The sequence below is a fragment of the Triticum aestivum genome, chromosome 3A (genome assembly GCF_018294505.1).
Source record: "Triticum aestivum cultivar Chinese Spring chromosome 3A, IWGSC CS RefSeq v2.1, whole genome shotgun sequence".
NCBI lineage: Eukaryota > Viridiplantae > Streptophyta > Magnoliopsida > Poales > Poaceae > Triticum > Triticum aestivum.
Window position 1 is genome coordinate 570,466,192 of NC_057800.1, and position 15,570 is coordinate 570,481,761.

The following is a 15,570-nucleotide window of genomic DNA, read 5'->3' on the forward strand; positions in this document are numbered from 1 at the left end:
ATAAAGTGACGTTCTTTTGCATTAAGATTTTGTGCATCCAACCATAAAAACACACGACAACCTCTGCTTCCCTCTGCGAAGGGCCTATCTTTTATTCTTGGCTTATACTTCATACAAGAGTCATGGTGATCTTCACCTTTCCTTTTTACATTTTATCCTTTGGCAAGCACAATGTGTTGGAAAGATCCTGATATATATAGCTAATTGGATGTGAGTTTTCATGAACTATTATTGTTGACATTACCCTTGAGGTAAAAGGTTGTGCCGTGGGTTTGTCACGGCAGATGTCCTCGTGAAAGGACTTAGTCATGGAGCCATCGCAACGGGTTAGCTTAAAGGGGTTAAACCGGACAAGGGGACACGGGAGTTTATACTAGTTCGGCCCCTTCGATGAAGTTAAAAGCCTACGTCTAGTTGTGATTGGTATTGCTAGGGTTTCGAAGGCCAGGGAGCAAATCCGCTTTGTCTGGCTCTCGAGTTGTTGTTGTCTGTCTCTCAACCGCGGCCGGGTCGTCCCTTTATATACATAGGTTGACGCCCTCCGGGCTACAGAGTCCCGAAGACGGATTATAAACATTTCCGGTTCGGCCTCTCTCTTTCTATCTTACTATACAAGTTACATGACTAGGCCGGTTTACATTTACAGACTGTAACCCGCCTTTGGGCCCTCCATAAAGCGCCAACATCTTTACATCTTCATGGACTTCTAATCTTCAAAGAGTCAACCTGGCTACATAAGGCCGGTTTACCTCCAGTAGTAATATCCCCAACCTTAGGCCCCAGATTGGTTTGAACTTGTTCATGTCAATCTTCCACACTTTAGAAAAAATCTTTTCTCTTATCTTCATTTTTGATCTTGTAAACCGCCGTGACGTCATACTTCAAAATTACGATAAACCGCCGTGACGTCATCCATCTGTTGATGTCGGAGATTTCCTTCATTTAATACATATCCAGTCATTGAGGCGACATCTTTATTAACTTATCCATTTTTGGGCTCCTCAATTCCCGTACTTGCCATTTTATCACTTCGCCTTATAAATAGGACCGAGGGGTCATTTTCACCGTTTCCCCCCGTGCCTCTTCGCGTCGTCTTCCTGGCGCCGCTCAGCCTCTGGAGCTCCGCCGCCATCGTCGACCGTCGCCTCTGCTCCGACCTTGGCCGCTGCATCACCCTGAACGCACCAGAATACTGCGGCGCCCTTTCGCTTCCTCACCAGCTCCGGTAAGTTCTCTGCTTCTTTCACCATAGATCTGTTCTAGGGTTTCGACATTCTTCACAGTTCTTCCGAAGTTCATCAGTGCTATTCTTCCCTGTTCTTCCTTTAATAGATGGACACTTCATGCTTGATGCATCTCTTGCCGTAGCTTACCTACCATGGTCATCACAAATCCTTATGCGCAAAGAACTAATCTAGTCTGTCAAAAATTGCCTCAGTTCTGCACCCCTTCAAGATCCAATTATTTTTGCTTTTATGTCTTAGCTTTAGATCCAAAAGTTTTATACATCACTGTTAGATCTGTTTCTATGCTCCTGTGAGATCCGTTTCTCCTCGCACCAATATAAGCGGTTTAGCATTGTATAAATAGTCTATGCCATTAGCCCTCTGATAAACCGGAAGAGCATGTTACCTTCACAATTATGCTCCGGTTTAACAGTGTCTGATCAACCCTGTGCTAGCATTACCTTTCTCTCTCATTATACTAGTCTCCGGGTTGTACCATTTATCATATCAGCATGTTTCTTACTCCCTTGTCTCTTGTGTATAATCATGCGTAATTTATAAACCGGCCTTTCATTTTCAGTTTGTTCGCTTTGCAATGGCCAAACAATTCACTGCCTGCAACTGGGCTCGTTCCCGGTTACTGAGGATCAATTGAATGAGATGGTTAGCATCGGCTCTCTGCCTAAGAAAACTGAGATCAAATGGCGAGTTCCAGGAACAGAGAATCCTCCAACCCCAAGACAAGGCGAGGTGGTAATCTTTGTTGACCATATAGGCCGTGGTTTCAAACCGCCAGGGTCAAAATTTTATCAAGATGTGCTTGCCAGCTTCCAACTGCATCCACAAGATATTGGTCCCAACTCGGTCTCCAACTTATGCAATTTCCAAGTCTTCTGTGAAGTCTATTTACAAGAAGAACCAACTGCAGAATTGTTCCGGGATTTCTTTCACTTAAACCGGTGCACAGAGTTTGTGAATGGCCCGAACACAGAGCTTGGTGGTGTCTCGATTCAAAAGCGGAAAGAAGTGGAATTTCCTCATGCCAAACACCATAGCCACCCAAAGGAATGGAACCAAACATGGTTCTATTGCAGAGACACTTCGCCTGAGGATGAAAATCCCCTCCCTGGCTTCCGTGATCATAGATTATCCACTACTCACCCAATGCCACAACGCTTGAGCTCTTTAGAAAGGGCAAAATACGCTCCTCAAATCGCCAAGCTCCGGGCCTTTATGGCAAACGGTTTAACAGGCGTGGATTTTGTGTGCTGTTGGATATCCCGGAGTATCTTGCCGCTAAGCCGGCGTCCCGGTTTAATGTGCGAATATACCGGTGAAGTTGACGATCCTCAACGCCACTGCAACATCCAATTATCTGAGGAAGAAGTCACTGAAGGTGTAAAGAAAATTCTGAATGAATCGGAACTGGTCTGTAGTCAAACCGGTCTGAATCCCTTCTATACCAAGAACAAACCGCCTGCTGTAAGCATTACACTTCCTCTTCATCTCTAATATCTTTGACTTATACAAGCTGTAACCCTTCTTCTTTATATATAGGGTGATGACCCTTTCTGGAAACGGAAATCCATAGAGAAAGCGGCAAAGCCAACTGGAGACAAAGTGGTCAAACCAACCCGCCCGAAGACCAAAGCCGTAAAACGGACGTCAAAGCGGAAAACGGCTGACCGGATTAATATGGAACTTGATGATGATACTGATGACCCAGAAGTTGAGGTAGAACTTGACTCACTTGGCTCTCTTTTTATGCATCTTGTTAACAATGATCTTCCTCAGGAGGAGGCAGAAGCTAGTCAGGCTGAGGACGTAGAGGTAATTACCCTTTCCTCCGGTTCAGACTCTATGCCAACACAAAAAACTCGCCAAGCAATCCGGAAAGTAAGCTTTTCTCATCCTCTTGCTCACTTGGATCCAACATTTATTTTGAAGACTCAACAGCATGAAGCTCGCCGGACAACCCGGCACAGTGGCCAACAGGTCACTTCTACCGATTTACCTGATACTCCGGTTCGGAAGCGCCGGTCTGAGGTCTCTCCTACTTCTGACCATTCTTACCCCAAGGCAGGTTATTTCAGACAGCCTCTTAATCCGTCCGATTAATTATCAGGTGACACCTCCTTCCTCTTCTGGTGAATCGACAGCAACTCCCCCCTTTGAAAACTGTGGCCGGGTAAGTTATGAAAAAACCTTTCCTTTCAATGCGCCCTACATCTTTTGAACAGGATATTAATCCTTTTTTATTCTGTTTGCAGGGCCAAAGCCAGACCCAGCAAGAAAGCTCGGGTCACCAATCCGCCAGAAGACCCTGTTGCCGAAGAAGAAGAACCAAGAGGTGAACCGAAGCAGTCTAGTGAACCAGAAGGCCTCCATCCTGAAACAACTTTTGATGATCCGCCCCTTGACGGCCAACATACTGACGAACCAACAGATGCTGAGCCTGCCGCCCCTGATACTGAACCGACAGAACCAAACCGGGCTAATCCAATGAAAGACACTGAAATTCCATCATCATCCACCAAAAATCCTGAAGGCCAAGGTGATGACGTTATTATTACTGGAGCAGGCCACAGCTCTCCTGGTCATCCCGTCATTTTGGCTCAGCATAGTGCCAAAGAAGAGCAAATTGCCAGGGATAAAGGTAAATGGAGCAGCGACTTATCAAACTATGCTCATCTTAACGCTGATGAGCTTCATTCCGGCTTCTTGAACCGTCTGCACTCAAACCGGGATTATGAAGCCGGTTTGGTGAATTTGATGAAAGAACGATATGAGGTAAATTCTTCTCCCTTGCACATTGATTTATAGCTGAAATACTATTCCAAGTAGCCTCCAAGAGCCGTTTTATGATTGTTAATCATAAACCGGGTCTTTGTAACACTTCAAGCATCCCATCATTGATCCTTGCAAGGCGTGTCCTCAATCATAGATAAGACTCATGTTTGAAAAAATTAGATAACGTTCTGCAGCATAGCCCCCAAAGGCGGTTTAACTTGGCAAGTTAATCCGGTTTTTAATCCACACCGCCGGTTTAGAACAAACGTACATTAGCCCCCAAGTGTCAAGGATAATGCTTGCATTGTTCTGGAGACTTGTATAGAGGGTAGTATTTGAGAGCAAATAGGCATTAGCCCCCAAGTATGAAGTGGATAACTTGTTATATGCTTTATACTTAGTGCATAAATATGTTGTTTTGTTGAATATACCTTCAATGTTGCAGGCTGAACTGAGAAGCAAAGATGCCCAAAACTCTGACTTGCAAGAAAATGTGAAGTCTCAACAAGCCGAAGCTGCAAAAGCCAAAGAGGAGCTGACGCAGGCCCTGGCCGGAATGGAAAAATTGAAAGAATCCTTCAATCAAGATCGTGCTGAATGGGAAACCGAAAAAGCCGGTTTGACCAAAAGAGCTGTAGATGCCGAGGAAGCCCTGAAACCGGTGGTTGAAGAACTAGCCGGTTTGAAGCGCCAAATCAACGCTATGACCTCTGCTATCTTTGGTAAGTGTCTGCTTATGTATGTTGCACCAGTCAATGAATCTTAAAACTGACCAAAATGTTGATAAAATCTTTGGCAGGAACTCGGATCACTCATCTTGGTGCAGATATGCGGATGAAGCTCAAAGCGGCATATACATTGGTTGAGCAGCTATACTCTGGATCTCAGCGAGCCATTAGTACAGCGGCTTATAACAAACCGGCGCCAACGTTGATTAAGGAGACCCTTGAGAAGCTGGGCATGTTACCGGCGCGTATTGTCGAGTTGAAAAGAGCCGCTGCGAGAGCAGGAGCATTAACCGCCCTTATTCGAGCCAAGGCCTGGATTCCAGACCTTGAAGCGGAGGATATCATTAAAGGATATCCAGGCGTTAAAGAAGACGGTTCAAACTTTGACAATGATGATCTTCGGCGGCTGACCAAACAGATGCGGCCAGCGGCCAGCAAATTGGCTGAGGACACCGATTTGTCCCATTTTCAACCGTTTTATGATGCAGAAGGGAAAAGACAGCCGGCCGAGATCCATGAAGTCGAAGAACTTGTGCCTCCGATTCGTAAGCACACTTATGCCCCTGATATTAACCCTTCTGATCTTATCCATGAGGAAGCAGTGTTCCAAGCTTTAACCGGAATCGATTGGTCAACGGCTGATTTCCAGCGGCTGGGGAGGGATGAAGAAGTGCCTACACCAACTGATCCGCAACCGTCAAACCGTCGTGATGAAGAGTCCTGATCCGGTCGCCGGTTTATATGGCTACTGTGAAAAACAATGGCACTGTTTGAGCCGCTTTGAAGCTTCATGTAATAGGATAGCTGAAACTTTGTTTATCTGCCATGCCATCGAGCATGTTTCATAACGCTTTGTGACAATCTGTGCCGCCCTTCAGGATATATTTTATGCATAGCCTATGATGACTTGCCTTCCTAGGTCCAAAAAACTTAAAAGTGTCTAGCGGTTTACGGCTAAACATGTCATAATATCCAAGAAGTATATAGTACTTTAGCTGAATAATCAAGTGTTTGTACAAAAAATAATGTACAGAACATACCTCATTGATTGACCAAACGTGTATACAGCAAAGGTGTTTAACACCAACCCGATACATTTGGTAATTTCATCTTCATAATGCCGGTCTATCTATTAAACCGGACCGGTATAACTACCGGATTTTTTAACACTGGTGATTTAGTCAAACCAGACCGGGTCAATGACCACCAGTTTATAATTGATCATGTGCCAACAACTGGTGGTTGGAAAGCAAGTTGGGTCAAGGACGCCGGTTTATCAAAAAATACTTATGATTGTCAACAAACAAAATTCAAATAGGAAAATATGCGAGGCTTTTTACGAGCTGCCAGGCTCCAAATCGAGGCTTTTCATGGGCTGCCAGGCCTCTGAGTTAAACCATTTAACAAAGCCTTTTAAGATGGGCCTCCAATTAACCAATCATCGTTTTAACTGTGACAAGTTCAGGGTCTGTAAAAGATTGACTTGTCAAACGTTCGATGGGTCATGCCAGGATTACCTGGATAGGAGTGGCTTACTTGATGAAGGCAGGTTAACCCGGGGTTTTAGGTGAATACACCAGGCTTCCAAGCCGTGGCTTGATAGCCAATTACGAGGGTCCTTTCAAACTCTTTGTTGCTTTGCAAAAAAGAGCCCCCAAGTAACTTTGTGAGCGATGCTCAGCGTGTGCCTATGTTTGAGTTTGTACTGTGTACAATACTCTCTTTGGCTCCACAAATTTTTCCTTGTGTGGCTGAAATGCCTATCAAGAGGTGTAGCTGTGGTTCAAACATGACCAAGCCCCCTAGTGATTTTCTTTATCTTTATGCAGCTGCTAAAGCCGGTTTAACAAAGACTCCGCTTTGACCGTTAACTTGTAAAAGCACACATATGATATAAGAAAGAACAGATACCCCGCTTATAACGGAGGCTCCGGTTTATTATATGGTATATACACTGTCATAAATATGTACAGGTGAAGAGCCTATGGCTTCAAGTATAGTAAGGCCGAAGGAGAGCTATGTTCCATGGCCGCTTTGTCTCCTCCTCCGATTGACGTGAGTCTTCATGCTCTCGAACATCAATGAGGTAGTAGGATCCGTTGTGCAGATTTTTGCTGACCACAAAGGGTCCTTCCCAAGGGGGGGATAACTTGTGCATATCAGTCTGATCCTGGATGAGCCGGAGCACCAAATCACCTTCTTGAAAGGTTCTAGTTTTAACCCGGCGGCTGTGATAACGTCGAAGATCTTGTTGATAAATCGCCGAACGTGCTGCTGCAAGATCCCGCTCTTCATCCAACAGGTCCAGAGAATCCTGACGTGCCTTCTCATTATCAGCTTCAACATAAGCTGCCACACGGGGCGAATCGTGACGGATGTCACTAGGAAGAACCGCCTCCGCTCCATAAACCATGAAGAAAGGCGTGTAACCCGTAGACCTATTGGGTGTGGTGTTGATGCTCCATAACACAGAAGGTAGCTCCTCGACCCAACAACCCGGCGTCCGCTTTAAGGGAACCATAAGCCTTGGTTTGATACCCCGTAGAATTTCTTGATTTGCCCTTTCCGCTTGACCATTAGATTGGGGGTGAGCCACTGATGCTAGATCAAGCCGGATGTGCTCACGTTGACAGAATTCTTCCATCTCTCCTTTTGACAAGTTAGTGCCATTATCTGTTATAATGCTATGTGGAAAGCCAAACCGGAATATCACCTTTTTGATGAATTGAACCGCCGTGGCTGCATCACACTTGCTGACTGGCTCTGCCTCTACCCATTTAGTGAATTTATCAACTGCTACTAACAGATGGGTCTTCTTGTCCTTGGAGCGCTTGAAGGGTCCAACCATATCCAGCCCCCAAGTTGCAAACGGCCACGTAATTGGAATCATCCGCAACTCTTGAGCCGGAACGTGCGCACGGCGGGCAAACTTTTGACATCCATCACATCTTTTGACTAAATCCTCCGCATCAGCATGCGCCGTCAACCAGTAAAAACCGTGGCGAAAAGCTTTAGCAACCAACGACTTTGAACCGGCGTGGTGACCGCAATCCCCTTCATGAATTTCTCGCAAAATCTCACAACCTTCTTGAGGAGAAACGCATCGCTGAATTGCTCCTGAAACACTGTAACGATGTAACTCCCCGTTGAGTATGGTCATGGACTTGGAACGCCGGATTATCTGTCGAGCCAACGTTTCCTCAGCTGGTAACTCGCCCCGGTTCATGTAATCCAGATATGGGATCGTCCAATCCGGTATGGCATGCAGAGCTGCCACCAACTGAGCCTCCGGATCAGGAATAGCCAAATCTTCTTCGGTTGGTATTTTGACTGACGGATTGTGCAATACATCAAGAAAGACATTGGGCGGAACCGGTTTACGTTGGGAACCAAGACGACTTAAAGCGTCCGCCGCTTCATTCTTCCGCCGGTCTATATGGTCCACCTGATAACCTTTAAAGTGACCAGCCACTGCGTCCACCTCTCGCCGATATGCAGCCATGAGTGGGTCCTTAGAATCCCAAGTGCCAGACACTTGCTGAGCCACTAGATCTGAATCGCCGAAGCACTTAACCCGGCTCAAATTCATCTCTTTAGCCATCCGAAGACCGTGGAGTAAAGCCTCATATTCAGCTGCATTGTTAGTACAAGGGAACATTAAACGGAGGACATAACAAAACTTGTCACCTCGTGGGGAAGTTAATACGACTCCAGCCCCCGAACCCTCTAACTGTCTGGACCCATCAAAATGAATAGTCCAATATGTATTATCTGGTTTCTCCTCAGGTGCCTGTAACTCCGTCCAATCGTTGATGAAATCTACGAGTGCCTGGGACTTGATCGCCGTGCGGGGTATATATTTGAGCCCGTGAGGTCCAAGCTCAATGGCCCACTTGGCAATCCGGCCAGTTGCCTCTCTGTTTTGAATGATGTCGCCCAGAGGAGCTGAACTGACCACTGTGATAGGATGGCCCTGAAAATAGTGTTTGAGCTTCCGGCTTGCCATAAACACCCCATACACCAGTTTCTGCCAATGTGGATACCTCTGCTTTGACTCAATGAGCACCTCACTGATATAATAAACCGGCCGTTGAACCGGATACTCTTTGCCAGGCTCCTTGCGCTCTACCACAATGGCTACGCTGACAGCCCGGGCATTAGCAGCCACATATAATAATAATGGCTCTTTATCGATCGGTGCTGCCAGCACGGGCGGTTCCACTAGCTGCCTCTTCAGATCTTCAAACGCCTTATCAGCTGCCTCACTCCAGACAAAGTTATCCGTTTTCTTGAGCATCTGATATAAGGGGATGGCCTTCTCTCCAAGGCGGCTGATAAACCGGCTCAAGGCTGTAATCCGGCCGGCCAGACGTTGCACATCGTTAATACACGCCGGTTTAGCCAAGGACGTAATTGCTGCAATCTTTTCCGGATTAGCCTCAATGCCTCTGTTTGAAACCAGAAAGCCTAAGAGCTTGCCTGCCGGGACACCGAAAACACACTTCTCCGGATTGAGCATCATCTTGTAAACCCGGAGATTGTCAAAGGTTTCCCGTAGATCATCTATCAATGTCCCTCCTTTCTGGATTTGACCACAATATCATCTACATACGCATGAACATTGCGCCCAATTTGCTTATGAAGGCAATTCTGAACACATCGCTGGTAAGTTGCCTGGGCACTCTTGAGTCCAAAGGGCATGGAAACATAGCAGAAGGCTCCAAAGGGAGTTATAAAGGCTGTCTTCTCCTGGTCCTTAACTGCCATTTTGATCTGATGATAACCAGAGTAAGCATCCAAAAAACACAAACGGTCACAACCCGCCGTAGCATCAATTATCTGATCAATGCGAGGGAGAGCAAAGGGGTCTGCAGGGCAAGCCTTGTTTAAATCTGTGTAGTCCACACACATGCGCCAAGTGCCATTTTTCTTAAGAACCAGCACCGGATTGGCTAACCACTCTGGATGAAAAACTTCAACAATAAACCCAGCAGCCAACAAACGGGCGACCTCTTCACCTATAGCCTTGCGTCTTTCCTCGTTGAAACGGCGGAGGAACTGTCGGACCGGTTTGAATTTAGGATCAATGTTGAGTGTGTGCTCAGCGAGTTCTCTCGGTACACCTGGCATGTCAGAAGGTTTCCATGCAAAGATGTCCCGATTCTCACGGATGAACTCGATGAGCGCGCTTTCCTATTTGGGATCCGGGTTAGCGCTGATGCCTCACTGTTTGGATGAATCACCAGGGACAAAGTCAACCATCTTAGTGTCTATAGCTGATTTGAACTTCAATGCTGGATCGTGTTCCGTAGTTGGCTTTTTTAAGGAGGTCATGTCTACCGGATCAACTTGCTCCTTATAGAATTTTAACTCCTCCGTGGCACAAACCGACTCAGCATAAGCCGCATCGCCTTCTTCACACTCCAAAGCAATCTTTCTACTTCCATGTACTGTGATAGTCCCCTTATGACCTGGCATTTTAAGCTGTAGGTAAACATAACATGGCCTTGCCATAAACTTAGCATAAACCGGCCGCCCAAACAAGGCGTGGTACGGACTTTTGATCTTCACCACCTCAAATGTTAATGTTTCTGACCTTGAACCGTAGTCATCTCCAAAAGCTACCTCCAAAGCTATCTTACCAACAGGATATGCAGACTTACCAGGCACCACACCATGAAATACCGTATTCGACGGTTTAAGATCCTTATCTGTCAACCCCATACGGCGGAATGTATCATAATACAAAATATTGATACTACTTCCCCCATCCATGAGCACTTTAGTGAACTTGTATCCCCCAACTTGAGGGGCTACCACCAAGGCCAAATGACCTGGATTATCAACCCGGGGCGGGTGATCCTCTCTGCTCCACAAAATAGGTTGCTCCGACCAGCGTAAATACTGAGGTACTGCCGGCTCAACAGAGTTGACTGCCCTTTTGTGAAGCTTCTGATCACGTTTGCACAAACTAGTAGTGAAGACATGATATTGCCCACTGTTCAGCTGTTTGGGATTGCTCTGATAACCCGACTGCTGCTGCTGCTGCTGACTCCCCTGATGGTTGTAACCTCCCTGGTTGCCTTGGTGTCCTTGATTGACGTGTCCGGTTTGATTGCCTGGAAACCCTGAACCGGAACCACCACCTTCGTAACCCGGCCCGTGGAAACCTCCTCCTGAACCGCCGGGCGGGCCGTTGTCATATTGGAACATATTGGAATTCTTGAAATCCCGCATGATATAACAATCTTTCCAGAGATGTGATGCCGGTTTCTCCTTCGATCCATGCTTTGGACAGGGCTGATTTAACAAACGCTCCAAATTGTTGCCTGGACCTCCACCCCTCTGGGGCTGCTTGCCTTTACGGCGCTGGCCATTCTCCTGCGCGTTGGTATTTGTGACAAAGTCCAAACCACTGTCGGCCTTGCGCTTACCAGCGTTTCCATGGCCTGCCAGATTGTGTTGTTGGCCTTTGGCATTGCCGGTCTTCTTACCCTTCTCCGGTTTATCCTCCTCTGAATCCGGATCCTTGGTATTATCTGAATCGGCATATTTAACCAAAGCGGCCATGAGTGTTGACATGTCGTTGCAGTGACGTTTGAGCCTTCCCAACTTCTGTTTCAACGGTTTGAAACGGCAATTGCCCTCTAACGTTAACACTGCGGTGTCTGCATTGATACGATCTGATGAATGCAAAATCGCCGAGACCCGTTTGACACAATGGGTCATGGACTCCCCTTCCTCTTGGACACAAGCGGCCAGATCTACAATTGACATTGGCTGCTTACACGTATCCTTGAAGTTCTGGATAAACCGATGCTTCAGCTCGGCCCATGATCCAATAGAGTTGGTCGGCAAGCTCTTCAACCAAGTGCGAGCTGTTCCTTCCAACATCATGGTGAAATATTTAGCACACACCGCCTCATCCACATCTAACATCTCCATTGCTATCTCATAGCTCTCCACCCACGCCTCTGGCTGCAAATCGGCGGTGTAATTTGGTACCTTACGAGGTCCCTTGAAATCCTTGGGTAGTCGCACATTACGCAAAGCGGGAGTTAAACACGGTACCCCTAAGGAATTGAACGTCACCCCTGGCTCCACGGAGGCGGTGGGGTGAACCGGAGTATGCTGTCGTGCTCCGTGTTGAGCTATCAACTCGGCCTCTCGACGTGCGCGGCCATGGTCCACAACATCTTGCGCATTAGCACCTCCCCCAGCCGGGTTGTTCCCTCGTGGGGAATTTCGGCGACGTGCACTATTGTACATGGCTGATTCATCCTCCATGTGTCTGTTATAACTCCGGCTTGTACGGGGAGTGGAATGAATCCTCTCACGGCTGTGTGAATATGCTTGCTATTGATTTAGTGTTGTCTGAAGGAGATCCCTGGCCCGACACGCTTCCACTGCAACTGCTGACTCGCCGTCGGTTGGGAGGGCCAACAGGCGTGAAGCGGCGGCCACAATGTTGTCCAACGGGTTGGAATAATGCCCGGGCGGCGTTGATGGCACAACATTGTTCTGGCGAGGCAGGTCCGTCGTGCGCGGCTGAACCGACGCTCCTGCTCCCGGCGCCCCCGCCCGGTTTAGCATGGGTTGGTTACCAGCTCCTGCACCTGACGTGTTGAAAAGATTATGTGGCTCATAAACCGACGGGAGACATGATCAGTGCCTTCTTCTCATGACTTCCTCTGAAGCATTCTGATCCAGTCTAATCCGGTAAGCCTGTGCTTCCAACTCGGCCCGCTCCGTAGCCATCCTGGCGTTCTCTGCTGCCAGGTCCGCTTTAGCCTGGGCTATATAATCTTTCACTTTTAGAATCTCCGCATCATGCTAATCCCTGGATGTTGCGTCTACCTCCGCGGACATCAATGTTGCCAGAGCATCAAACAAATCAGACAAGATTTGGGCCGGAGGTGGCGTCGAGCTTCCTGCCCCCGCTGCTGTGGCCGTCGTTGAACCGGAGAGCATTGCTGCGGCGGTAGATGAATGAGGCGCCGATTGTGTGCCGGCCATGAACATGGCGGCACGGTTTGGCAGACCGGGGGAATCTGGAATACTGTTGCCCTCGGATCCTCCCTCAATCCGGCTGTCCTACAACTGGTAAAGCGATTCGGTTTCTCCAGAAGACTCGTCATCAGAGCAGACTATGGTTTCTCCATCGGACACCGGTCTGTCCTCGTACCCCAATCCATGGACAACACCTACGAAAACGTGCCTTTCCTCGGGCTGAACCGGCGAAGAACTTGCACGCCGAGCCGTTTCGATGATCTGGGTGCAGATGTCCGGCTCGGGGGCCGGTTCACCGATATTGCCGATGAAGATGTGAATCCCACCAAAGGGGACCCGGTACCCGTATTCGATTGAATTGGCCTCAGGACCCCATCCTGTGTTATCGATGTAGAGCTTGCCGCGGCGACTCTTCATCATCCGGCCCACAGCATATCCCTTGAGTCCATCGAAGCTGCCCTTCAAGAACTCAAAACCATCGTGCGATGGCCCCACGGTGGGCGCCAACTGTCGTGGGTTTGTCATGGCAGATGTCCTCGTGAAAGGACTTAGTCATGGAGCCATCGCAACAGGTTAGCTTAAAGGGGTTAAACCGGACAAGGGGACACGGGAGTTTATACTAGTTCGGCCCCTTTGATGAAGGTAAAAGCCTACGTATAGTTGTGATTGGTATTGCTAGGGTTTCGAAGGCTAGGGAGCGAATCCGCTTTGTCTGGCTCTCAAGTTGTTGTTGTCTGTCTCTCAACCGCGGCCGGGTCGTCCCTTTATATACATAGGTTGACGCCCGCCGGGCTACAGAGTCCCGAAGCCGGATTATAAACGTTTCCAGTTCAGCCTCTCTCTTTCTATCATACTATACAAGTTACATGACTAGGCCGGGTTACATTTACAGACTGTAACCCGCCTTTGGGCCCTCCGTAAAGCGCCAACATCTTTACATCTTCATGGGCTTCTAATCTTCAAAGAGTCAACCCGGCTACAAAAGGCTGGTTTACCTCCAGTAATAATATCCCCAACAGGTTGGTAGGCAAAACTTTAAGCCCCTATATTTCTCTATGTCCGATTGAAACTTCATACCCATAAATATTGCGTGAGTGTTAGTTATTGTGAAAGACTAAATGATATTTGAGTATGTGGACTTGCTGAAAAGCTCTTATATTGACTCTTTCCGATGTTATGATAAATTGCAATTGCTCTAATGACTGAGATTATAGTTTGTTAGTTTTCAATGAAGTTTCTGATTCATACTTGAAATTGTGAATGAATTGTTACTTTAGCATAAGAAATCATATGACAATATATATATACATATATAGATATATATATATATATATGTTGTTGTTCTAAGAATGATCATGATGCCCTCATGTCCGTATTTTATTTTATCGACACCTCTATCTCTAAACCTGTGGACATATTTTTCGATATCGGCTTCCGCTTGAGGACAAGCGAGGTCTAAGCTTGCGGGAGTGATGTCTACTACACAACCTTCTTCTTGTAGACGTTGTTGGGCCTCCAAGTGCAGAGGTTTGTAGGATAGTAGCAAATTTCCCTCAAGTGGATGACCTAAGGTTTATCAATCCGTAGGAGGCGTAGGATGAAGATGGTCTCTCTCAAGCAACCCTGCAACCAAATAACAAAGAGTCTCTTGTGTCCCCAACACACCCAATACAATGGTAAATTGTATAGGTGCACTAGTTCGGCGAAGAGATGGTGATACAAGTAGTATATGGATAGTAGATATAGGTTTTTGTAATTTGAAAATAAAAAAACAGCAAGGTAACTAATGATAAAAGTGAGTGTAAATGGTATTGCAATGCGTTGAAACAAGGCATAGGGTTCATACTTTCACTACTGCAAGTCCCCTCAACAATAATAACATAGTTGGATCACATAACTATCCCTCAACATGCAACAAAGAGTCACTCCAAAGTCAATAATAGCGAAGAACAAATGAAGAGATTATGGTAGGGTACGAAACCACCTCAAAGTTATTCATTCCAATCAATCCGTTGGGCTATTCCTATAAGTGTCACAAACAGCCCTAGAGTTTGTACTAGAATAACACCTTAAGAAACAAATCAACCAAAACCCTAATGTCACCTAGATACTCCAATGTCACCTGAAGTATTTGTGGGTATGATTATATGATATGCATCACACAATCTCAGATTCATCTATTCAACCAACACATAGAACCTCAAAGAGTGCCCCAAAGTTTCTACCGGAGAATCACGACGAAAACGTGTGCCAACCCCTATGCATAGGTTCATGGGCGGAACCCGCAAGTTGATCACCAAAACATACATCAAGTGAATCACGTGATATCCCATTGTCACCACAGATACGCACCGCAAGACATACATCAAGTGTTCTCAAATCTTTAAAGACTCAATCCGATAAGATAACTTCAAAGGGAAAACTCAATCCATTACAAGAGAGTAGAGGGGGGAGAAAACATCATAGGATCCAAATATAATAGCAAAGCTCGTGGTACATCAAGATCGTATCACCTCAAGAACACGAGAGAGAGAGAGAGAGAGAGAGAGAGAGAGAGAGATCAAACACATAGCTACTGGTACATACCCTCAGCCCCGAGGGAGAACTACTCCCTCCTCGTCATGGAGAGCACCGGGATGATGAAGATGGCCACCGGAGAGGGATCCCCCCTCTGGCAGGGTGTCGGAACAGGTCTAGATTGGCTTTCGGTGGCTACGGAGGCTTCTGGCGGCGGAACTCCTGATCTATTGTGCTCTCCGATGGTTTTAGGGTATATGGAAATATATAGGTGGAAGAAGTACGTTAGGGGGGGCACG

General features: G+C 46.9%; 1 pseudogene; it reads right to left on the bottom strand.

Annotated features, from left to right (window-relative positions):
- LOC123056992 (putative cellulose synthase A catalytic subunit 11 [UDP-forming]) overlaps positions 1–15,570 on the bottom strand; it is a 48,544-nt pseudogene that overhangs the window by 11,838 nt on the left and 21,136 nt on the right.